Source organism: Schistocerca americana, chromosome 9, assembly GCF_021461395.2.
Source record: "Schistocerca americana isolate TAMUIC-IGC-003095 chromosome 9, iqSchAmer2.1, whole genome shotgun sequence".
In the NCBI taxonomy this organism is placed as follows: domain Eukaryota; kingdom Metazoa; phylum Arthropoda; class Insecta; order Orthoptera; family Acrididae; genus Schistocerca; species Schistocerca americana.
The window spans coordinates 149150598-149177779 of NC_060127.1; the positions used below are offsets into that span (position 1 = coordinate 149150598).

Here is a 27182-nt window from a genome sequence, read left to right on the forward strand (position 1 = left end):
AACATGTCCTGGAATTTTGGAGAGCGAAGTTGATTATGTGTGATTGCCTGAACTTTGATAATTGTCTGAAAATAAAAAGTCAAACTTTTCACTCGAGCGAAGACTTGAACCAAGTACTTCTCGTTTCGCAGCTGCTCACGCTAACCGCGGGACCACGTCGCTCCTGAACCCTCAAAATCTTTGATGTTGCCTATCTTGCGAATGGACTACTCAGTTTGTATATTTTGCTTATTTTTTTCATAGTTCCACACAACTTCTTCCTCTTTTCTCGATTGATCTGTGTTCAGTTTTTCAAGGACTATCCACTGTGCCAACTTATAACTAAATATGAGGGGGATGCGATGGGGAGGTTCCCTTGTCAGACAACAAATCCTTTAACCTTGCTTCTTGATCGGAAGGGACACGTGATGCATCCGGATAATCCTGTGTTACCGCCAAATCAGTACTTCCTCCTCCCCTGCCACACACAAAAGGCAATTCTAGTAGTAGGTCGGAATTGAAAGTAGAAGGTACCCCTTGAAGGATCGACAGTTAGACCCGACTTACTAATAAAGTCCCAATCCAAAATGAAAGGCGTGCTTAAATTCTCCGCAACCAACAACTGAACAGGCCACGAAAAGGTGCCAATAGACAAACTTACTCTGCTCTCTCCCAGAATAGGCAACATTTGACCATTAGCAGTCCGACATCTACTTCCGGCAGAACGCACACAAGACAAGCGAGCTGTTTTACCAAATTCCAAACATCACGTCTTACTAATGAAAGACCGGGCACTACCTGTGTCTAATAAGGCACAAATCGGTTCCTGCCCTAATTTCGCACAAATAAAGGGGGGAGAAGGGATCGACCCAGCTCGAATTTCACGACAATTTACCGACCAGTTTCGCTTTTCTTTTCCCCCACCTTCTTCCCCCCTTCTCCTGGCGTTATTTTTGATAACGGGGCGAGCGAAGAACCGGACAGGACCGGACCAAATGATCCGGGGATCCGTAACGATAACATTGGCGCTGGTTAGGGACGTTCCGGGGAACAACAGTAGGCAGTGCTCCGAAGGCATGTTATTATGAGAACACTGCTGCGTAACTTCCGGAAATTGGCGGACATCTAATTTGTCAACAACCGCCAACAACTTGGCATACGTTCGCGGTCTCTCGACAAAGATAAATTTTCCCTTCTCTGATGTAGAAACCCCATATGGGTGACACAATCGCATTCCGAAATTTGTATGTCGAGAGCCTCTACCGCAAGCCTAACACGTTCCACAAATTGCAGTAGTGGTTCCCTATCTCCTTGCACCCGCCAGAATTGTTCCTGTTCCAACGCTCTACGCGCGCGGTCAGTGAGCTTAATATTCAAAATCTTATCCCTCAGGTGCGTGAGCGAACCGGCTATTATCAAAGCTAAACTGCCGCGGGCCATTGAATACATCGCCGTCAATACCGTAGCATGTGGGAGAGATAGAGCCTCCGTATGTCGCCGTAAACGAACAATTAATTCCAACACCTTGATAACTTGATCTACCGACTCAATAGTAATGTCAGTAACATCATGCAACAATCTCAATAAAGGGTGAGGCAATTTCGCAAACGAATTAGACTGTTCTAATTCGACTCGCTGGGACGCACGCTCCCTTACATCATGACGACCCCAAGATCGATATTACTCTCCTCTCCCCCCGAGGCAAGCGCCAGGAGGCGCGAATTCAGGCCCTCCACCCCCGCCAAGGCCTGATTAAAAGCTGCTCTATGCGCGTCTTGGATCCCAACTGATTTTAAATCTAACAAAGAGTGATGTGAATGAGCCAATTGAGCTTGTGCTCGACGAAGCTGTTTTAACGTGGGAGGATCACGCTCAAAGACTGACACGGTAGCAGTCCCAGTAGCTATGAATGTGGAAACTGATGATATCCACTTACCCTGATCCGGGAAAAGATCTGGAAGCAACGTTACTGGAGCTAACAACGCCGCCCGGAGCCATGGAATCAACTCATTCACCGTACCGTCAACACTTTGACTTCTGATTCTAGGCTCATATTGCAGCTGGGCTTTCGCAAGTAAGTCTAAACCTGGTACTGATCGTGCCATGCTCGCTCGGTGTTCCTGTATAGCACACAAAAGAAACTACAAGCAAAAAAACGTTCTCAATAAACAAGAGCATAAAAGTACAAAAAAATATCACATTCACACTCCAGCCACACAAATTAAGGCACCCAAGGTCCGGGAAGGAAGGTGCGCCGCTACCACTGATGTGGCTTACCAACACAAGTACAAGGATAGCGTACCAATAGGGACAAGAAAGGAGGCATGAAGGGCGCCAAAACAGAAATAACAGTCATCCATTTATTGCACCATTACACACGCACGTCATGATATACGAGACATTATGACCAACAGTGTACATAATGAAGGCCACACAATTTTACCAATGTAAGAAATTAAAATAATACTAGCATAAAATTAACTAAAGTGCCTTCTACATCTACATGACTACTCTGCAATTCACATTTAAGTGCTTGGCAGAGGGTTCATCGAACCACAATCATACTATCTCTCTACCATTCCACTCCCGAACAGCGCGCGGGAAAAACGAACACCTAAACCTTTCTGTTCGAGCTCTGATTTCTCTTATTCTATTTTGATGATCATTCCTACTTTTGTGGCGGCGTTCGTAGCGACAAGCAATTCGCTGTAGAAACGGCTTACGAAGTCACCGCCACACTTATAAGAGCGGGCCGACCGGTCCGCTGGAACAGTGAACAGAAAGATGAAAACCCAAACACTCTGATTAAATAAAAGTCGGTACTTATCTTTATTAACGAAGATACAGAACACAGTAGTGAACTCGGTGTCTACAGAAATCTGTCTAGTTCGAGTCGGAGCGGCTAGGTCAGCGTCGGCTGACGACAAACAACAACTCTGCTGCGATGAACACACAACTGACTAGCAAGTACACAATTCGGTGGCGAGTATACAACTGAGCGGCGAATATAGAACTGTCCTAGCGCTCGCGACTCCAGCGCTTAAGAAGCCAGAAGCCAGCGGTGGCGCGCGCAGACTTGCGGCGATTTCCTGTATCGCTGGCGCTGCTTATGCGGACGGCGTCCGGACTTTGATGCTGCCAACCTTTTGGCAGCGGGCTCGGGTGGCATTACTGGCTAGGATATAACACTCCTCCCCCTCCAAATCGCCGCACCGTCGTTGACTAATGACGTGGCGAGCGTCGACGGCGGGGGAGGGGTCTGGCCGCAGGCGTAGCAGAAGAGACCGGGGCGGAGACTGTTGTCGGTGGCAGTCCCCGGTCCGCACCCCAGCATTGGCTGCGCGGAGCCTCGGGAAACACCGACGGAAAACCGAGGTCAGGGTGCACGCCTGTGACCACGGGCGCAGCTTCTGGTACTGGACGCGACGGGGCGTCGGGACCCACGAAGAGAGGCAGCGTCTCCTGACGCTGCGTCGACGGCTGCTGAGTGGGCGCCGGACAAGGCGCTGCGGTGTCAGACTCCTTGGGGGTGCCCAAGGTAAGCGGCTGCAGGACAGGCTGCACAGCCACCGCTTGGGAAGGCGGCCCGGCTGAGGGGTCGACGTCCATCAGCTCCGAAGGCGGTGGCGACTGAAGAGGGACCGCAGGCGCCGGAGCGACCACCTGGGGCGCTCCCGGATGAAGCTGCGCGGGAGGCATCAACGGGACGGGCTGTCGGCGTGGTAGCGGCGACGGCTGCTGCTGCTGCCCTGGGGGCGGCAGCGAAGTCGGAAGGCGCGGCTGGAACCCGCCGCGGACCAAATCTGTGGACAAAGAACGAGCGGCAGAATCCGGGCGGCCAGCGCGGCGCAACTGGTTCTGATGCCTCCGGTGCACCCCAGTAGCACCTTGAACAGTATAAAAACCGCGACCCTGGACACTTATCACGATACCACGTTCCCAACGACGGCGACCGTGATAAACTCTGAAAAAAACGGCGTCGTTGCGCTGAAAACGCGTGCGATGCTCAGAAGCGGCGGGTCGATCCGGGGGGTGCAACAACCGTAGTAGGGTGCGATGACGACGGCCGTGGAGAAGCTCCGCAGGCGAAGGGCCGTCGCGTGGCGTGGTCCGGTACGACGACAGGAACGTGATGAGGGCCTGCTGACGAGAGTGCGTAGCACGAAGGCGGTCCATATGATCCTTGAATGTGCGTACAAAACGTTCCGCTGCACCATTCGATTGAGGGTGGAACGGCGGAGTAAGAACATGGCGAATGCCATTGGCAGAACAAAAACTTTCAAATTCAGCAGAGGTAAATTGTGGACCATTGTCAGACACTAAAACTTCTGGAAGACCATCAATACAAAAAATTGAAATCAACGCCTGTATAGTTTGTGCAGACGTTGTAGACTGCATGGGCACAACAAACGGAAAGTTGCTAAATGCATCTATCACGATGAGCCAACGAGAATTCCAATATGGACCAGCGAAATCAATATGTACTCGCTGCCAGGGACCGGCAGGGCGTGCCCACTCAAAATAGCGTTGAGGCGGAGCAGCTTGGTGTTCGGTACACGTCGAACAATCTGTAGACATCTGCGTAATCTGCTTATCAATGCTGATCCATGTACAATGACGGCGGGCAAGCTGCTTGGTGCGGACCACTCCCCAATGACCTTGATGCAACAAGTCGAGGACCTTGGATTGGAGCACTTGGGGAACCACTACACGAAGCTGGTCATTCTCGGTAACGTAACAGCAAAACTCCGTGCGAAACAGACAACAGATGACGTTGCGGATAATAGCGACGAACCACAGGATCCGATATGTCCTTTGCCTTGGACGGCCAACCACGTTGAACAAAACGTAATAGTAAACTCAGATGAGGATCCGTAGCTGTCTCACGTGCCACCTGACGATAATCAATCGGAAAATCCCGGAGGGATTGATGCGCATCGGCGTCAATCTGATGGCAAGAGTCGTCAGAGGAATCGAAGACATCATCCGCAGCAATCGGCAATCTAGAAAGCGCGTCAGCGTTTGCATGCTGAGCTGTAGGGCGATACAGTATCTCATACTGGTATTGTGATAACAAAAGAGCCCAACGTTGTAGTCTCTGAGCCGTCCGCTGAGGAACTGGTTTAGACGGATGAAACAGTGACGTCAGGGGCTTGTGATCTGTTACTAAATAGAATGGTCTACCATAGAGGTAGTGACGGAATTTTGTGACACTGAACACAATAGCCAACGCTTCCTTGTCCAATTGGCTATAATTACACTGAGCTTTGTTTAGCAATTTAGATGCGAACGCAATAGGACGTTCGGTGTTACCGACTCGGTGAGACAACACAGCACCGAGGCCGAAAGAAGAGGCATCACAAGCTAACACCAGAGGCTTGTTAGGGTCGTAATGGACCAGACAACGATCATTCAATAAAGCCTCTTTAAGCTGCTGAAAGGCTGATTGGCAATCAGCTGACCACACAAACGGAACATTCTTACGGCGGAGACGATGCAACGGTGCAGCAATCTGTGATGCATTAGGTATAAACCTAATATAATATGTCAATTTGCCAAGAACTGCTTGCAATTCATGCAGATTGCGAGGGGCGGGCAAATCACGAATAGCTGCTAAATGTGACTGGGAGGGATGAATGCCTTGAGCATTAATAACATGTCCCAGATACTCCATCTCCGTAAGGAAAAATGAACATTTATCGATGTTGCAACGTAGGCCTGCCTGAGACAACACTGTAAACAAACACTCCAAATTACGGAAATGTTCAGCAGGCGTCCGACCGGACACAACAATATCGTCTAAATAGTTGCAACACGATGGCACATTAGCCAGAAGTTGTGACAAAAAACGCTGAAAAACAGCTGGAGCTGACGCACAACCAAAAGGCAAACGCAGAAAACGGAACAACCCCAACGACGTGTTTATGACAAAATACTGTTGTGATGGCTCGTCGAGGGGCAATTGCAAATATGCTTCACGGAGATCAATTTTGGAAAAGAAACGAGCTTCCCCTAACTTATCCATCAGCTCGTCCGGTCTAGGCAAAGGAAAAGAATCAATGACAGTCTGAGGATTAACTGTCGACTTAAAATCAGCACACAAACGTAACTTGCCAGACGGTTTCTTTATAATAACTAAGGGAGAAGCCCACTGGCTCGCTGAAACGGGTTGAATAACACCGTTGTTTTGCCAACGACGAAGTTCATCTGCTACAGGTGCCCGGAGGGTGTGAGGCACTGGACGAGCACGAAAAAATCGAGGCTGAGCAGTATCTTTTAACGTAATATGAGCGGCAAAGTTCGCAGCACAACCTAGTTCGTCTTTAAATATGTCACTGTATCGTTTACACAAATCGGTTATGCTGTCTTGAGGAACAACAACAGAATTAATTTGCAACACATTGTCTTGGATAGACAGGCCAAACAAGTCAAAACAGTCTAATCCGAAAATGTTTACACTGTCTGTGGCGCGGAGCACTGTGAATGAAACTGTTTTTGTATTGCCACGGAATGTGGCCGGCACGCTACATACACCTAACACAGGATTTTGTTCTCCACTATAAGTAGCCAAAGAATGCTTTGCCGCTGAAAGTTTAGGGCGACCGATAGCCGCATACGTAGCACTATTTATGAGAGTCACAGACGCACCAGTGTCTAATTGAAAATTGAAGGTCTTATCCTGGATGCGTAGCTTCACAAATAGTTTATTACACTGTCTCTGGATCGGTGCAGTGGAGGCGGAAGACACAAAATCAGCGCGTTTAGCGCGTGTTCGCTGCTTACGACAACTCGTGGGTTGGGCGGGTGGAACAACTCCCGCTTCACTGGCAGTCTGTACATTACGTTTTACAGCGTTTGAATTACGCTTGGGTCGCATAGCAGAGGGCTGGGTGGGTGGCTTATTGCGAACAAGTTTATTACCCGCACGAACCGTGGAAGAGTCTTTAAACACGACTTTCTGGGCGGGCTGGCTTTGAAGAACATGAGTATCCATGGGCTGGGCAGCACTAGAATTGTTCTTGCGTTTACGCAAACAAACAGTCTGGATGTGTCCTTTCCATTGACAAAAGTGACAAACCGCGTTTCTCAACGGGCAACGTTCACGAGGATGAGCAAGAACACACTTAGGGCAAGACTTAACTCTATCATTTTGCACACGCGGCTGACGAATGTGTTTAACATGACGCGGCCGGCTAGTGTTTACAGTCTGACTCTGCCGGTGGGGCCGCGGGCGTGACATAACTTACTTAGCACAGGCAATTTGAGAAATACATGGCTGATCTAACTCACACTCAGCATAGTCAAAAGTATCTTGGGCTTCAATGATGTTCATCACAGTCTCTAATGACGGGTCAGGCAACTTTAAGATAGCAGCACGAATACGAGAATCTGCAATGTTTTGAGTAATAGCGTCTCGTAACATGACATCGCTGTAGGAAGCTCCACACACACAATTAAATCGGCACTGACGGGTGAGGCCCCGTAAATCTGTTAACCATTGTTTATTAGATTGATGTGGCAGTTTCTTTAATCTGAAGAACTTGAATCTGGCTGCTGCCACATGAACTCGCGACTCGAAATACTCAGCAAGCTTGTTAACAACAACGTCATAGTCTAAAGCTTCTGGCTTGGATTCCGGGAACAACTTACAAAGTAGTCGATAGACTTCCACGCCTGCAGTGGAAATTAAATAAAGCTGCCGCTCAATACCCGTGATTTTGTAGACTGTCATGTGCGCCTGCAACTGCGCGAAATATTCTCGCCATTCTTCTCTTGATGCATCAAAAGCACGGAAAGGTGGTGCTGCCTGTGCTTGTTCCTTTCGTGTTGGAGGATTAGCCGCTTGTTTGGCGATTGCTTCCACCAGACATTGTATTTGCAGACTCTGTAACAAGATCAACTGTTGTAATTCGGCAGACATAGTGAACACAAATTAAACCAGCCCCCAAAATTCTATCGCTATAATTAGTATAACCAGAAACAAGTTCAACCAGCCCTGCACACGAGTTCGGATCCCATCCTCGTCGCCAGTTTTGTGGCGGCGTTCGTAGCGACAAGCAATTCGCTGTAGAAACGGCTTACGAAGTCACCGCCACACCTTTAAGAGCGGGCCGACCGGTCCGCTGGAACAGTGAACAGAAAGATGAAAACCCAAACACTCTGATTAAATAAAAGTCGGTACTTATCTTTATTAACGAAGATACAGAACACAGTAGTGAACTCGGTGTCTACAGAAATCTGTCTAGTTCGAGTCGGAGCGGCTAGGTCAGCGTCGGCTGACGACAAACAACAACTCTGCTGCGATGAACACACAACTGACTAGCAAGTACACAATTCGGTGGCGAGTATACAACTGAGCGGCGAATACAGAACTGTCCTAGCGCTCGCGACTCCAGCGCTTAAGAAGCCAGAAGCCAGCGGTGGCGCGCGCAGACTTGCGGCGATTTCCTGTATCGCTGGCGCTGCTTATGCGGACGGCGTCCGGACTTCGATGCTGCCAACCTTTTGGCAGCGGGCTCGGGTGGCATTACTGGCTAGGATATTACACCTACCTATGTAGGTTGGGCTCAACAAAATATTTTCGCATTCGGAAGAGAAAGTTGGTGACTGAAATTTCGTAAATAGATCTCGCCGCGACGAAAAACGTCTTTGCTTTAATGACTTCCATCCCAATTCGCGTATCATATCTGCCACACTCTCTCCCCTATTACGTGATAATACAAAACGAGCTGCCCTTTTTTGCACCCTTTCGATGTCCTCCGTCAATCCCACGTGGTAAGGATCCCACACCGCGCAGCAATATTCTAACAGAGGACGAACCAGTGTAGTGTAAGGTGTCTCTTTAGTGGACTGGTTGCATCTTCTAAGTGTCCTGCCAATGAAATGCAACCTTTGGCTCGCCTTCCCCACAATATTATCTATGTGGTCTTTCCAACTGAAGTTGTTCGTAATTTTAACATCCAGGTACTTAGTTGAAATGACAGCCTTGAGAATTGTACTATTTATCGAGTAATCGAATTCCAACGGATTTCTTTTGGAACTCGTGTGGATCACCTCACACTTTTCGTTACTTAGCGTCAACTGCCACCTGCCACACCACACAGCAATCTTTTCTAAATCGCTTTGCAACTGATACTGATCTTCGGATGACCTTACTAGACGGTAAATTACAGCATCATCTGCGAACAACCTAAGAGAAATGCTCAGATTGTTACCCAGGTCATTTATATAGATCAGGAACAGCAGAGGTCCCAGGACGCTTCCCTGGGGAACACCTGATATCACTTCAGTTTTACTCGACGATTTGCCGTCTATTACTACGAACTGCGACCTTCCTGACAGGAAATCACGAATCCAGTCGCACAACTGAGACGATACCTCGTAGGCCCGCAGCTTGATTAGAAGTCGCTTGTGAGGAACGGTGTGAAAAGGTTTCCGGAAATGTAGAAATACGGAATCAACTTGAGATCCCCTGTCGATAGCGGCCTTGAAGGAAATGTCTATGAGAGGAACACGACGGGGCCGCAAGGGAGGAGGCGACACAATACTTAACTCAGGTGCACCAAAACAAACAACGGACACCAGGCCGCGCCAACAACGGACACGTAAGGCAAGCGACTACTCTCTCCGTTGCGGTTCCGCGCGTTCCACCCAAGTAACAGCTACCTGAAACATTTTAATACTTGGAACAGTACACCAGTGATCAGCAAATTAAAAAAAAACAATAACATGACATAAAAATACAATAATTTAAGAAAATCACATCATAAGAGTATGAGCTTAAGGTCTTTCGGTAATTAACAGATTACGAAAGGTAAAGGGGCATGTGGCACTATTAAATCTTGCGTAATTACACCACTAAATTTCTCAGTACCCAAGTTGCAATTAACGCAACAAGAATTAAATCATTTAAGCGATAATGTTACTTTGAAGTAATAATAAAATGTTTTCATGCAGCAGAGGACCAAGAACGGCCCGATCAGTACTCCCCAGTGAAGCAGTTCACACAGGTGGTACTCCACGGCTCCGAGCACACAGCGCCATACAAAATGCAACACAACCACAGCGAACCGGCGTACTACCAGAACCACCAGGCAGTAAACCAAAATCGTACGAAGCCAAAACAAGGACCGACCTTTAAAATAACGAGACCTAGCCCGGGCCGGTCAACAGACCAAATGCCGGGAAATCCATAAGAAACCTCAGCCAACTTAATACCAAAACAACAATTTTTGGAACAATATGCAAAACACAAAACCTCTCAGTTCAAAGGCTTCCGTTTAGTCGCGAAGGTGGCTCCGAGCCGCCTGCTGAAGTGCCAAGCGTCGTACGGATTGCCGAATCAAGCTTAACCTTCATTGACGGAAAGCAGAAGCACCACAAGACAAAAATAAACTCCTATCTAACTGCGCAAGCCAAACTGTAAGGAGTGCCACTCGAAGACTATGGACTTGAAGATCAAACATAAAGCACCCAGACTAACGTGCCGCTGAACGACGCACTTCCATCACCAGCGTCTAGTAGAGTACGGAGAGCAGCGTACCCCATCGATATACATCCGTGGGACGGTAAACGAGGATAGCAATCCCAGCAACGGAGAGACAGAAGGACGAAATGACATCCCGCCGCACATAGAAGGTATTTCAAACTCAGGCTCGACAAACACAACAGCCGTGATTGTGCTCCCCTTGCGAATCAAGTTGAACGGCACACCACGCAGCTATCCACACTGTTGTTGTTGTGGTCTTCAGTCCTGAGACTGGTTCGATGCAGCTCTCCATGCTACTCTATCCTGTGCAAGCTTCTTCATCTCCCAGTAACTACTGCAACCTACATCTTTCTGAATCTGCTTAGTATATTCATCTCTTGGTCTCCCTCTACGATTTTTACCGTCCATGCTGCCCTCCAGTACTAAATTGGTGATCCCTTGATGCCTCAGAACATGTCCTGCCAACCGATCCCTTCTTCTACTCAATTTGTGCCACAAACTTCTCCCCAATCCTATTCAATACTTCCTCATTAGTTAAATGATCTACCCATCCAATCTTCAGCATTCTTCTGTAGCACCACATTTCGAAAGCTTCGGTTCTCTTCTTGTCCAAACTATTTATCGTCCATGTTTCACTTCCATACATGGCTACACTCCATACATATACTTTCATAAACGACTTCCTGACACTTAAATCTATACTCTATGTTAACAAATTTCTCTTCTTCAGAAACGCTTTCCTTGCCATTGCCAGTCTACATTTTATATCCCCTCTACTTTGACCATCATCAGTTATTTTGCACCCCAAATAGCAAAACTCCTTTACTACTTTAAGTGTCTTATTTCCTAATCTAATTCCCTCAGCATCACCCGACTTAATTCGACTACATTCCATTATCCTCGTTTTGCTTTTGTTGATGTTCATCTTATATCCTCCTTTCAAGACACTGTCCATTCCGTTCAACTGCTCTTCCAAGTCCTTTGCTGTCTCTGACAGAATTACAATGTCATTGGCAAACCTCAAGGTTTTTATTTCTTCTCCATGGATTTTAATACCTACTCCGAATTTTTCTTTTGTTTCCTTTACTGCTTGCTCAATATACAGATTGAATAACATCGGGGATAGGCTACAACCCTGTCTCACTCCCTTCCCAACCACTGCTTCCTTTTCATGTCCTTCGACTCTTATAACTGCCATCTGGTTTCTGTACAAATTGTAAATAGCGTTTCGCTCCCTGTATTTTACCCCTGCCACCTTCAGAATTTGAAAGAGAGTATTCCAGTCAACATTGTCAAAAGCTTTCTCTAAGTCTACAAATGCTAGAAACGTAGGTCTGCCTTTCCTTAATCTAGCTTCTAAGATAAGTCGTAGGGTCAGTATTGCTTCACGTGTTCCAATATTTCTACGGAATCCAAACTGATCTTCCCCGAGGTCGGCTTCTACTAGTTTTTCCATTCGTCTGTAAAGAATTCGCTTTAGTATTTTGCAGCTGTGGCTTAATAAACTGATTGTTCGGTAATTTTCACATCTGTCAACACCTGCTTTCTTTGGGATTGGAATTATTATATTCTTCTGGAAGTCTGAGGGTATTTCGCCTGTCTCATACATCTTGCTCACCAGATGACAGAATTTTGTCAGGACAGGCTCTCCCAAGGCTGTCAGTAGTTCTAATGGAATGTTGTCTACTCCCGGGGCCTTGTTTCGACTCAGGTCCACACTATTAACCGTAAAATCACGGTCCGGTCTTCCCATCGGGCCCCACTCGGCGTCCAGACGCAAACAACCCCAGCCGAGCCGAACTGTCTTCACGCCAAGGCAGCTACCTCTTATCTCCTCACACGCCTCCAGCTAAGCCCCGGCCACCGATCACACACGGAAACAACCGCCAAACGCCAAAGCGCCATCTGAGTGAAAACGCAGCTCTAAGATCGATACGGACTTGGAAATAAGCGAACACCGTAAGAGCGTATATAGCCTTCCATAATTGTGGAAGTGTTGCCAGTGCAAGATTTTGCTCACAAACTGACCGCTCGGTTATCCCTCAAATTTTCGAAGGTATACATGTCAGACAATGTACGTGGCCAAACTATTCGCTCTAGTTGTCCAGAATGTTCTTCAGACCAGTCGTGAACGTCTGTGAGCCAGTGACAGTAAAAATTCCATTTTTGTTTGGGAACAAAGTCCATGAATGACTGCAAATGGTCTCCATGTAACCGAACGTAGCCATTGCCAGTCAATGATCGGTTCAGAGGACCCAGTCCATTCCATGTAAAAACAGCCTGCACCGTTATGGAGCCACCACCAGCTTGCGCAGTGCCTTGTTGACGGGTCCATGTCTTCATGGGCTCTGTGCCACACTCGAACCGTACCATCAGCTCTTAGTAACTCATGGGCTCTGTGCCACACTCGAACCGTACCATCAGCTCTTAGTAACTGACATCGGGACGCAACTGACGAGGCCACGTTTTTCCAGTCGTCTACGGTTAAACCCATATGGTCACGAGCCCTGGAGAACCGCTCGATTATATCCCTCGAATGTTCGATGATACAGATGTTGGACAAGCTAGATGGCCATACTATTCGCTCTAGTTGTCCAGATTGTTCTTCAGACCAGCCGTGAACGACTGTGACACAGTGACAGTAAAAATTCCATTGTTGTTTGGGAACAAAGTCTGACTGCAAATGGTCTCCAAGTAATCAAACATAGCAATTTCCAGTCAATGATCGGTTCAGTTGGACTAGAGGACCCGGTCCATTCCAAGTAAACACAGCCTGCGCCGTTATGGAGCCACCACCAACTTGCACAGTGCATTGTTGACAACTTGCGTCCATGGGTTCATGGGCTCTGCCGACTGTTGTAGCCGAGCGGTTCTAGGCAAGTCAGTCCGGAACTGCGCGACTGCTACGGTCGTAGGTTCGAATCCTGCCTCGGGCATGGATGTGTGTGATGTCCTTAGGTTAGTTAGGTTTAACTAGTTCTAAGAACTAGGGACTGATGACCTCAGATGTTGAGTCCCATAGTGCTCAGAGCCATTTGAACCATTTCATGGGCTCTGCGCCACACTCGAACCCTACCATCAGCTCTCAACAACTGACATAGGGACTTCTATGACGAGGCCACGCTTTTCCAGTCGTATAGGGTCAAACCGGTATGGTCACGAGCCCTGGAGAGGCACTGCAGGCGATGTTGTCAACAAACTCACTCGCGTTGGGCGTCAGCTGCCATAGCACATTAACGTCAAATTCCGCCACACTGTCCTAAGGGATACGTTTGTCGTGCGTCCGACATTGATTTCAAGCGGTTATACTTATCTGTTAGCAGTGACAATTTTACGCAATCGCCGCTGCTGTCGATCGTTAAGTGAATGTCGTCAGTTACTGTATCGCCCATGGTGCGAGGAAATGCCTGAAATCTGGAGTTCTCAGCACGCTCTCGAAATATCGAATTCTCTAGCTGTTTCTGAAAAGGAATGTCCCAGGGGTCTAGTTCCAATTATCACCCCGCGTCCAAAGTCTGTTGATTCCCGTCGTGAAGTTATAATCACGTCAGAAACCTTTTCACATGTATCACCGGAGTACACATGACAGCTCTACAAGACACTGCCCTATCTTGTGTACGCGATACTATGTGAGCCAAAGTACCCGGACACCCCCAAAAGCCGGCCGGAGTGGCCGAGCGGTTCTAGGCGCTACAGCCTGGAACCTGCAACCGCTACGGTCGCAGGTTCGAATCCTGCCTCGGTCATGGATGTGTGTGATGTCCTTAGGTTAGTTAGGTTTAAGTAGTTCTGAGATCTATGGGACTGATGGCCACAGCAGTTGAGTCCCATAGTGCTCAGAGCCATTGGAACCAGTTTTGAACACCCCCAAAAACACACGTTTTTCATATTAGGTGCATTGTGCTGCCATCTACTGCCAGGTACTCCATATCAGCGACCTCAGTAGTCATTAGACATCGTGAGAGAGCAGAACTGGGCACTCCGCGGAAGTCAAGGGATTTCGAACGGGGTCAGGTGGTTGGGTGTCACTTGTGTCATACGTCTGTACCCGAGATTTCCACACTCCTAAAAATCCCTAGGTCCGCTGTTTCCGATGTGATAGTGAAATGGAAACGTGAAGGGACACGTACATCGCAAAAGCTCACAGGTCGACCTAGTTCTGTTGACTGGCAAAGACCGCCGACAGTTGGAGAGGGATGTAATGTGTAATACGCAGGCATCTATCCACACTATCACACAGGAATTCCAAACTGCATCAGGATTCACTGCAAGTACTATAACAGTTAAGCGGAAGGTGAGAAAACTTTGATTTCATGGTCGAGTGGCTGTTCACAAGCCACTCATCACGTCAGTAAATGCCAAACGACGCGTCGCTTGGTCTAAGGAGCGTAGACATTCGACGATTTAACAATGGGAAAACGTTGTGTGGTCTGACGAATCACGGTACACAATGTGGTGATCGGATGGCAGGGTGTGGGTATGGCGAATGCCTGGTGATCGTCATCTACCAGCGTGTATAGTCCGAACAGTAAAATTCGAAGGCAGTAGTGTTATGGAGTGGTAATGTTTTTCATGGAGGGGGCTTGCACACCTTGTTGTTTTGCAAATGTGCAAATGTTGAAATGTGTGTGAATTCGTAAGGGACCATACTGCTGCGGTCATCGATCCCTCGACTTACACACTACTTAAACTAACTTATGCTAAGAACAACACGCACACCCATGCCCGAGGAAGGACTCGAACCGTCCGTGCCATGGCGCCTTAGATCGCGCGGCTACTCCGCGTGGCTTTTGTTTTGTGTGCCACAATCACAGCACAGGCTTACATTGATATTTTAAGCAGCTTCTTGCTTCCCACTGTTGAGGAGCAATTTGGGGCTGGCGATTGCATCTTTCAACACGATCGAGCACCGCCAGTGGCGGAGTGGTTGCACGGCAGTAATATCTCTGTAGTGGTCTGGCCTGCACAGAGTCCTGACGTGAATCCTATAGAACACCTTTGGGATGTTTTGGAACGCCGACTTCGTGGCAGGCCTCACCAACCGACATCGATACCTCTCCTCAGTGCAGCACTCCGTGAAGAATGGGCTGCCATCCCCCAAGAAACCTTCCAACACCTGATTGAACGTATGCCTGCAACAGTGGAATCTGCAGATGTAGAGGTAATTTCGGGAGTACCGCAGGGAAGCGTGATAGGACCTTTATTGTTTACAATATACATAAATGACTTAGTTGACAACATCGGTAGCTCCGTGAGGCTATTTGCAGATGACACGGTTGTCTACAAGAAAGTAGCAACATCAGAAGACTCGTACGTACTCCAGGAGGACCTGCAGAGGATTAATGCATGGTGCGACAGCTGGCAGCTTTCCCTAAACGTAGATAAATGTAATATAATGCGCATACATAGGGGCAGAAATCCATTCCAGTACGATTATGCCATAGGTGGTAAATCATTGGAAGCGGTAACGACCGTAAAATACTTAGGAGTTACTATCCGGAGCGATCTGAAGTGGAATGATCACATAAAACAAATAGTGGGAAAAGCAGGCGCCAGGTTGAGATTCATAGGAAGAATTCTAAGAAAATGTGACTCATCGACGAAAGAAGTAGCTTACAAAACGCTTGTTCGTCCGATTCTTGAGCATTGCTCATCAGTATGGGACCCTTACCAGGTTGGATTAATAGAAGAGATAGACATGATCCAGCGAAAAGCAGCGCGATTCGTCATGGGGACATTTAGTCAGCGCGAGAGCGTTACGGAGATGCTGAACAAGCTCCAGTGGCGGACACTTCAAGAAAGGCGTTACGCAATACGGAGAGGTTTATTATCGAAATTACGAGAGAGCACATTCCGGGAAGAGATGGGCAACATATTACTACCGCCCACATATATCTCGCGTAATGATCACAACGAAAAGATCCGAGAAATTAGAGCAAATACGGAGACTTACAAGCAGTCGTTCTTCCCACGCACAATTCGTGAATGGAACAGGGAAGGGGGGATCAGATAGTGGTACAATAAGTACCCTCCGCCACACACCGTAAGGTGGCTCGCGGAGTATAGATGTAGATGTAGATGTATCATCAAGGCTAAGCGTGGGTCAACACCATATTGAATTCCAGCGTTACCGATGGATGGCGCCACGAACTTGTAAGTCATTTTCAGGCAGATGTCCGGATATCTTCATCACATAGTGAATACTTTTATCGACACCGTGCTGAACGCTGCAGCTGCCTTTTGCTCTGTAATTTGTGGTTTCTCTTTCCGCCTGCACAGCACAGCATGAACACTCTTAGTTTCACGCCATAATTATGAAGATGGATGAAAGCACCAAACGGGTCTTGGCATAAATAAAGCTGTTTTTGTGTGTCTCCTCAGGTAATAAAGTGTGACATTTCTGGCCATGGAAGTTCACGTTTTAGAAAACAGAAATGGTTTGTAATAAATGTGAAAGTTTATTCCTTGTAGTCAGTGCATTTTATGACGCTTTATCGCTGCTGCCACTTGAAGCGTATAAATGTCGCCGTGACAGATTAATATGCGGTGTGCTGCGGATATGTTTGTGTAACAGTACTCTGACACTGGGTTCATCTACATGACACAAAAACAAATTCTTTAGGTATGTAACCACTGTAAGTTACCGTGCCCAAACAGTGATAAGTGCAGTTCCCTGTAGAATGCCGACAGGAATTTTGGCGAGATAGGAAACATACCAGTGTCAGAATGGGCGTATCACAGTTATCTGTTTGCAGCTATCGCTATCTTCAGCTGGAGATAGAGGGTCACGTTGTATGGAGTGATATTCGCAGTTTGAAAAGCTTTTGAGAATACCTTAAGGGCCCGCATCCCGCGGTCGTGCGGTAGCGTTCTCGCTTCCCACGCCCGGGTTCCCGGGTTCGATTCCCGGCGGGGTCAGGGATTTTCTCTGCCTCGTGATGGCTGGGTGTTGTGTGCTGTCCTTAGGTTAGTTAGGTTTAAGTAGTTCTAAGTTCTAGGGGACTGATGACCATAGATGTTAAGTCCAATAGTGCTCACAGCCAATACCTTAAGGTGGTGTCTGATATCGCCAGATGTGAACAGGCGACGAAACTCCGTAATCATCAGGATCAGCTGGCGACCTAGAAACTGTTTGTGGCAGCAACTGCTTTGGACTGCGACATTGATCAACAGCTGGCTTGGACGCCTGGGAAACAGTTTCTGAAGGACGTGGTAAGTTGAATCTCCTGTGGTTTAATGGTGATCGTTTCATAAAGAAATTTCACTGTACTGTTTACATCTTGTCTTGATACTACAGGGCGTTACAAAAAGGTACGGCCAAACTTTCAGGAAACATTCCTCACACACAAATGAAGAAAAGATGTTATGTGGACATGTGTCCGGAAACGCTTAATTTCCATGTTAGAGATCATTTTAGTTTCGTCAGTATGTACTGTACTTCCTCGATTCACCGCCAGTTGGCCCAATTGAAGGAAGGTAATGTTGACTTCGGTGCTTGTGTTGACATGCGACTCATTGCTCTACAGTACTAGCATCAAACACATCAGTACGTAGCATCAACAGGTTAGTGTTCATCACGAACGTGGTTTTGCAGTCAGTGTAATGTTTACAAATGCGGAGTTGGCAGATGCCCATTTGATGTATGGATTAGCACGGGGCAATAGCCGTGGCGCGGTACGTTTGTATCGAGACAGATTTCCAGAACGAAGGTGTCCCGACAGGAAGACATTCGAAGCAATTGGTCGGCGTCTTAGGGAGCACGGAACATTCCAGCCGATGACTCGCGACTGGGAAGACCTAGAACGACGAGGACACCTGCAATGGACGAGGCAATTCTTCGTGCAATTGACGATAACCCCAATGAAGTTGCTGCTGTACAAGTAACGTTGACCACGTCTCTGTATGGAGAGTGCTACGGGAGAACCAGTTGTTTCCGTACCATGTACAGCGTGTGCAGGCACTATCAGCAGCTGATTGGCCTCCACAGGTACACTTCTGCGAATGGTTCATCCAACAATGTGTCAATCCTCATTTCAGTGCAAATGTTCTCTTTACAGATGAGGCTTCATTCCAACGTGATCAAATTGTAAATTTTCACATCAACATGTGTGGGCTGACGAGAATCCGCACGCAATTGTGCAATCACGTCATCAACACAGATTTTCTGTGAACGTTTGGGCAAGCATCGTTGGTGATGTCTTGATTGGGCCCCATGTTCTTCCACCTACGCTCAATGGAGCACGTTATCATGATTTAATACGGGATACTCTACCTGCGCTGCTAGAACATGTGCCTTTACAAGTACGACACAACATGTGGTTCATGCACGATGGAGCTCCTGCACATTTCAGTCGAAACTTCTCAACAACAGATTCGGTGACCGATGGATTGGTAGAGGCGGACCAATTCCGTGGCCTCCACGCTCTCCTGACCTCAACCCTCTTGACTTTCATTTATGGGGGCATTTGAAAGCTCTTGTCTACGCAACCCCAGTACCAAATGTAGAGACTCTTTGCGCTCGTATTGTGGACGGCTGTGATACAATACGCCATTCTCCAGGGCTGCATCAGCGCATCAGGGATTCCATGCGACGGAGGGTGGATGCATGTATCCTCGCTAACGGAGGACATTTTGATCATTTCCTGCAACAAAGTGTTTGAAGTCACGCTGGTACGTTCTGTTGCTGTGTGTTTCCATTCCATGATTAATGTGATTTGAAGAGAAGTAATAAAATGAGCTCTAACATGGAAAGTAAGCGTTTCCGGACACATGTCCACATAACATATTTTCTTTCTTTGTGTGTGAGGAATGTTTCCTGAAAGTTTGGCCGTACCTTTTTGTAACACCCTGTACATCTTAGCAATACATTTATAACTGTGGACTTAGCTATGGATACTTAACATCTGCGCTCCAAGCAAGAGTGCAGCTTTATGTACTACCTATGTATCTTGATACGAATAACTGACATTCTCGTTTCCAAGCGTAGACCAATGTACGTAACTGTGAACGCAAATGCTCATTACGACAAACATTTAGACAGGGTTTCATAAATACCCTGGCACCACAATGACACAACAAACTGCTACAAATCGGTTACTTCGAGGAGAGATCCGAGCCAGATGCACTGTAGCGTGCATTCCACTGACCCTACGCCACAGCCATTTGCGAATTCAGTGGTGTCAAGCAAGAGCCCATTGGAGGGCAGGGAGGAGGTCTGTTGTGTTTTCTGATTGTGGTGTGCGTACTGTAAGACCTTCAGTACACACACCATCAGATTATTTGACTTGTCGCTCTAACGAAGTAGACGAGTGTCAGCAATATGTCTCGTGGTCTTATCGTGGCGTGTTTATCTTCTGCCGTTAGGTCAGACGATAGAAATGCCACTTGCACGCTTAGAATAGCAGATTGACGATGACCAACTTTAAACAGAACTTGATTAATTTTCACACACATTTATTAAAATAATAAAAAGCATAGACATTATGTAACTTGATTCTGGATGCTATTTACAATTGACAATCTGAAGTTCCTTTGGTCTTGGTACGTTAATCTTATTCTCACATATATCTCTGATACTTGACAAAGTGTCTATACATTTCTCTTCATGGCTATGTACAGGAATATGGTAATCTTATTAGGTGCAGACTGAAACTTGACTATAGACTGGTACAGACTAACGCAGACTGGTACAGACTGGTGCAGACAAATGCAGACTGACTAATCGGAGGTCTGTACACTCGCTATGATACCTCGCGTGTTCATGTATCACTGCGCGAGTGTGATCCGCGAGGAGAAAAGGTTCTACGTTGGCAGCAATGTCATTGGCTGCGTTACATATTAATACGCGGATCGGCGGAAGCAGAATTTGGTCCGTCTCTAAGGCAGCGCCATCTCGTAGTGTGGAGACAGACGAGTGCTGCACGTGCGCTGTTGTGCTTAGCGGGGCGCACTCTAGTGGGAAAGTTGTGTACGTGCTGACCATTTGGAACTATGTACACAACACTGATGAAACCTGGTTCTGCCTCGGTACCACTGATGGCCGTGTGTTGGTTAGAAGGAGGCCAATTGAGGCTATGCAACAAACCTGTCTGCGAACTAGACACACTGGACCTGTACCTGGAGTTATGGTCTGGGGTGCGATTTCGTATGACCACAGGAACACTCTGGTGGTTATCCCCCGCACTCTGACTGAGAATCTGTAGGTCTGTCTGGTGATTCGGCTTGTTCTGCTGCCATTCGTGATCATTGCAAGGGGTGTTTTCCAACAGGATAACGCTCGTCAACATACCGCTATTGTAACCCAACATGCTCTACAGAGTGTCAACACGTTGCCTCGATCACCAGATCTGTCTCTAATCGAGCACGTATGGGACATCATCGGACAACAACTCCGTCGCCATCCACAAACAGTGTTAACCGTCCCTGTATTGATCGATCAATCAGGCCTCGAACTCCAGCCCACAAACTGACATCTGGCACCTGTACAACGTTTGTACGCTTGCACTCAACATTCTGGCGTTTTCACTGGTTATGAATGTACTAGCATTTTACATTTGCAGTGGCATATCACGTTAGCCTGTGATCTTGCAGTGTTAATCATTTAAATAAGTTGGCTAGACAAACGTATTCGCGAGATTTAGTTTCCCTACTTTAATTATTGTTTGGTGTTGCGACTTTTTTCCCGTTGGTATATGACGAACGGTCAATGAGTGCATAAGTAGTTCAAGAAATCAAACGAAGTTCTCGACGTGAGAGCCTACTGTAAACAGGCAGTAATTTTCTGTATGGCGAAGTGAGACTTCCTGGCAGATTAAAACTGTGTGCCGGACCGAGACTCGAACTCGGGACCTCTGCCTTTCGCAGGCAAGTGCTCTACCACCTGAGATACCCAAGCACGACTCACGCCCCGTCCTCACAGCTTCACTTCTGCCAGTATCTCGTCTCCTACCTTCCAAATCTCACAGAAGCTCTCCTGCAGACCTTGCAGAATTAGCACTCCTGGAAGAAAGGGTATTGCGGAGACATGGCTTAGCCACAGCCTGGGGGATGTTTCCAGAATGAAATTCTCATTCTGCAGCGGAGTGTGCGCTGATATGAAACTTCCTGGCAGATTAAAACTGTGTGCCGGACTGAGATTCGAACTCGGGACCTTTGCCTTTCGCGTGCAAGTGCTCTACCATGTGGATTCTGGAAACATCCCCGAGGCTATGGCTGAGCCATGTCTCAGCAATATCCTTTCTTCCAGGAGTGCTAGTTCTGCAAGGTTCGGAGGAGAGCATCTGTGAGGTTTGAAAGGTAGGAGACGAGATACTGGCAGAAGTGAAGCTGTGAGGACGGGGCGTGAGTCGTGCTTGGGTAACTCAGGTGGTAGAGCACTTGCCCGTGAAAGGCAACGGTCCCGAGTTCGAGTCCCGGTCCGGCACACAGTTTTAATCTGCGAAGAAGTTTCATATCAGCGCACACTCCGCTGCAGAGTGAAAATTTCATTCTAAAATAAAGTGACTTTCCGACCGAGTTGCAGCTGTCTCCGTCAGGGGAAAAAGCCCTTGACCAGAGCTGAATGCTTCAAGTTGCTCATTGTCGTGTTCAGTGCTTTACTGCACACTCGTACTTTGGTTTTAATCATTATCACAACATCTTACGTAGTTGTCCCCATTCGTGCAACCCACTGGGAGAGTGTTGAAGGGTTTCTGTTGTGATTCCTGTTATATTTTGGCATGTGTAGACTAGCAGGACACTGCCAGTTCAAGCCAAGATAACCATCTTATCTCAGGGTCACTTCTGGTGATGTCTTCTGGGATACCTTCAAGGTCATCCACCATTTCCATCCTGCCCCCGCAGCCGCCGGCGATGAAGTGCTCTGCATATGCACCTGAGCAATGTATGTGGTACATTCAAGGTCACTCCTAGTATTCCCTGTTCCTCTCTGGACCAACAGGAATGAAGCTCCTCCTACGTGTCCCTCCTTTTACGACTTGAGCAAATGCATAGGTCTTGTCGTTCTTGTTCTCTGTGCTATTGTTTGTCGCACGCTTCATCGTCACGCATATCACTAACCCTTCTGCTGAGTTTTATGTCAACATCCGTTTTGTCACACACATTAGTCTTCCCTTTGTTGTGGTTTTTATCTGTTGAGTGTTTTCAAGCTTAGATACCCATCAGATACGAAAGTCACTGGTTTAATGTACATTTGGCTTTTTACGGTATCATATATCATACGTTTGGTCCATTGAAATACATGTTGATTTAGGTAATATGTTACTTGGTGTCTGATTCTAACTCAACTGTCTAACACAGACGCTCAGAGGACGTTTCTGCGTAACCTGCGTTTTACTTTATTTTTAAGCGCCCTTTCTGATGTGTTCCCGTTCATGTACGATTGGATGAGAACATAAGTTTAGCTGAGTGTTGAGATATATTTGTGCTCTGCGTCGGTGGAAGAGGCCAAGATGTCCGTTAGCTTTCTTGGCACAATGACAGGATGGGCGGGCTTAAAAAAAAAAAAAAAGAAAAGAAAAAAAAGAAACTGAAGAAATGAACGACACGTCCCTGCGTGGCCCACATGTCTTGTATAGCGTCCCCAGATCGAATAACGGCCCTTCCTGCCAAATTTCTATGTGAGGCGTTTCCCTGGCTCTTCATATTTCTCGGTAGAAGCTCCTAGATGTATCTAGTAGCTTTCTCTTAGCGCAAGGGCGCCAGAACGGCGTATTCCTACGCACTCTGCTCGAAATCTGATTGGACTAGACCTTCACACAGTACATCGTGACGGGGGATTGGTCAGTATGGACTGTGGAAAATACGGGCGTGGAGCCGTTTTTTTCGCTGGCGAGAAGCCAGATAGTTTTGGGGTGTTGGACAGAGTAGTTCAGATAGCCACAGAGTCTCAGATGATGCGTTCAGACAGCTGTGTTACCGTGTAAAGTTCAGTCAGAGTGTGTTGGGAAAGCATTAGAGATATTGATGAATAACCTTGATGCAGTGTAAAGTCAGATAACAGTGAGAATTAACAAGGAGTAGTTTTGACGCTGAGAGTATTAGGTAGATATTGGGCGCTGGATATATCAGATATTTATCAGGTGCAGTAGGCGGCTGATGGAAGGCAACACAGATTGCTGCGTACGATGCTGCTTCATTCTGCAAGTTGAAATGCTAAGAAACGTAATTGCGAGCTTGGTTAACTGGGAGTTTTAGGTAACGGTTTAATTAATATCTTACTCGGTATATCAGCTTTTCTCTCTGGGAGATTACGCCAATATTGAGTGAATTTAGCGTCATTGTTTCAGCTCGCGTCAGCGTCCAGTTTGCTCTTTCACAAAAGTGAGGGCCTGCAACGGTCCATCTTGTTATTATCTGCCAAACCTTTAATTAGCGGTGCTCTGACTAGCCAATCCCCGATTGTTTCTTACATGCTCTGTAGTATTTTCTTCTAAAGTATCAGTGTTCTAGGTAAATTTCCGTAATTCATTTAAATGAGCATGCATTGTGCTTGCAAGTCTAACATTCCACTCATATGTAGCTTCCTTATGGCACATAGTCTGCCCCACGCAGATCTGTCTTCCCCTCAGCCTTCACTCTGACACGAATTCGTACGGGACAGTAGTGTGTAGTGGTTTTACACAATTTTACAGTCCAATCTAGTGTCAGGCGTTCTAGAGAATGGTAATAAATGTCATAGTTTTCAGTAATCCTTTTTAAATTACCAGGTTCCTAGTACCAACATCATCATAGTCGACAGAATAAATCAGAAAAGTACAAATTACATTCAGTGTTCAAGTGTCATCTCCATAACGTTGTAACGAGTTTGCATTACTGTGAGCAGTATTAGATTGAGAATTCTCTCTTAAATTCAGCCGGCCGTGGTGGCCGAGCGGTTCTAGGCGCTCAGTCCGGAACCGCGCGACTGCTACGGTCGCAGGTTCGAATCCTGCCTCGGGCATGGATGTGTGTGATGTCCTTAGGTTAGTTAGGTTTAAGTAATTCTAAGTTCTAGGGGACTGATGACCACAGACGTTGAATCCCATAGTGCTCATAGCCATTTTAACCAATCTTAAATTCAGGGCTTACATGTTTCATTTTGGGTAGAACCTGGTATGGCCTCTGCACTTATGGGTGATGTCCAATGAAATCTAAAAAAGGTGGGATATCTGGTGAGAGAAGTTCCGTATGCGTTCTATTAGTTCAGGAACAATCAGTTGTTACTAATATGCAAGTCTTTATTAAACATAAGACTTAGATATTTCCAAACATTTATATTACCAGTAGTCAGATTAAATCAACAGGTATCTTTCACAGTATCTTGTTGTTACGATTTGTGGTTCTGTTTTGTGGTGAATGCTCGTCGGTGTTTCGTGACCTGTTGACGGTATCTGAGTTTCTGTCACGTGTTCGTTTCCCTACACCTACTCTGACGTATTCATTACCTCGTTGTTGGTACCCAAGTTCTTGTATTCTGGACATGAGGGTGGTCTGCAAAGTTGCCCATTGACATAACCAGTGTTTCAAGTGCTGCGCTACTCCACGTCCTCTACATAATCTGTAAATGTGTAGGACGCTACAACTAATGATGTTATTATGTTTTGTAGCTACTGGTTCTTGCATAAATAATCCTTGTTGGTGACGTCAGGAGGCTATTCGACGCCACCTGTCGGATCTGTCTGAGGTCACTTGGTGTCTGCTACATGGAGTGTTGGCCTCGGAATTTGTCTACAGGCTTGTACGGATCTTTCAGATTTGAGGTAGTGTGCTGATAGGTTGGTAGTTTCCATCAGATATTCTCTCTTCCGCTAGTAACTTCGTATTCAGACTGCTGTTTCTCTAGGTCTTCTCTCCTTAGCGTGAGCGTATTCTCCAGCATGGCCCGTTACTATAGCGCATGTCTTAACTGACGTCCTGTCTTATGTTCTGTTTGTCCTTCATAGTATGTGTTTTCAACAGGGTGATTCTTATTAACGTTTAAAAAACTCTGAGGCGTTGCAAATGCCTCTGAGACAAGTAATTAACACTGAAGAGCCAATGAAACTGGCACACCTGCCTAATTTCGTGTAGAGCCCCCGCGAGAACTAATGGCATGGACTCGACTAATGTCTAAAGTAGTGCCGGAGGGAACTGACACCACGAATCCTGCGGGGCTGTCCATAAATCCGTAAGAGTAAGAGGGGTGGAGATCTCTTCTGAACAGGACGTTGCAAGGTATCTCAGATATGGTCAAGAATGTTTATGTCTGGGGAGTTTGGTAACAGCGGACGTGCTTAAACTCAGAAGAGCGTTCCTGGAGCCACTTTGCACCAGTTCTGGACGTTTGGAATGTCGCTTTATCCTGCTAGAATTGCCGAAGTCCGTCGGAGTGCACAGTGGACATGAATATGCAGGTGATCAGACAAGATGCTTACGTACGCGTCATTTGTCAGAGTCGTGTCTAGACGTATCAGGGGTCCCATGTCACTCCAACTTCACACGTCCCACAACATTACAGAGCGTCCAATAGCTTGAACAGTCCCTTGCTGACATGGGCACGTGGATTTAAGAGGTTGCTTCCATACCCGTACACGTCCATACAATTTGAAACGGGACATGTCGGACCAGGCAACATGTTCCCAATCATCAACAGTCCAATGTCGGTGTTGACGGCCCCAGGCGAGGCGTAAAGCTCTGTGTTGTGCAGTCATCAAGGGTACACGAGTGGCCTTCGGCTCCGAAAGCCCATATCGATGACGTTTTGTTCAATGATTCACACGCTGACACTTGTTGATGGCCCAACATTGAAATCCGCAGCAATTTGTGGAAGGGTTGCACTTCTGTCACGTTGAACGATTCTCTTCAGTCGTCGTTGGCCCCGTTCTTGCAGCATCCTTTCCCAGTCGCAGCGATGTTGGAGACTTGTTGTTTTACGGAATTTCTGATATTCAGGGTACACTCGTGAAATGGTCGTAAAGGGAAAATCCCCACTTGATCCCTACCTCAGTTACGCTGTACCCCACCACTCGTGCGTCGTCTATAACGCCATGTTCAAACTCAATTATATCTCGATAACCCGCCATTGCACGAGCAGTAACGGGTCTAACAACTGCGACAGACACTTGTCTTATGTAGGCGTTGCCGACCGCAGCGCCGTATTCTGCCTGTTTATATATCTCTGTATTTGAATACGCGTGACGATACCAGTTTCTTTCGCGCTTCAGTGTAATACAGTGCGTCAGTCAAGTCTCTCTGCAGATACGAGCTCCACGTGTGTCGCCTTGTGGAGCACGTAAGGTTGGCAGTACATCCACGTTACTGTATAAACTGGAGGCCGGGATTCACTGCAGGCGGCTGCAGTCATCTTGGGATTCAACATTACAGTGGAACCTCCCATAGCGAGTGTAATTCATCTAGAATCTTACTCGTAGTGCGAAACCCTCGATAAGCGAAACAATTTATCCTATATAAATCACTGTAAAATACGATAAAGCGTTCCATGCACAAAAAGTCCTGCAAGTTTTATCTTATTAGTGCCGTTTATTCAAAGTAAATTAAACATACAGTGTTATGTACTTTATTATTCACGATACATAAGTAATTATTTTTTATTAGGAAGCTATCTAAAGTCGTTTGTTTGTTATCTATAGTCGTTTGTTTCTGCTGTCGCTTCAATTCTTGGCGAAAATGTGACAGAGCACCGTCAAATAAATTTGTAGCGTGCATAGCCACTGCTTAATTGGGGTTATGTACGATA

General features: G+C 46.9%; 1 protein-coding gene across 1 annotated transcript in view; it reads left to right on the top strand.

Moving 5' to 3' along the window:
* The first annotated feature begins 17375 nt into the window (after nucleotides 1-17375).
* Nucleotides 17376-27182, top strand: part of LOC124551173 (speckle-type POZ protein-like) — a 111339-nt gene continuing 101532 nt past the window's right edge. The window contains exons 1-2 of the mRNA XM_047126163.1: nucleotides 17376-17434; nucleotides 17542-17680. The gene's annotated coding sequence lies outside the window, so the exon portion shown is untranslated. The remainder of the gene's footprint in view (nucleotides 17435-17541; nucleotides 17681-27182) is intronic.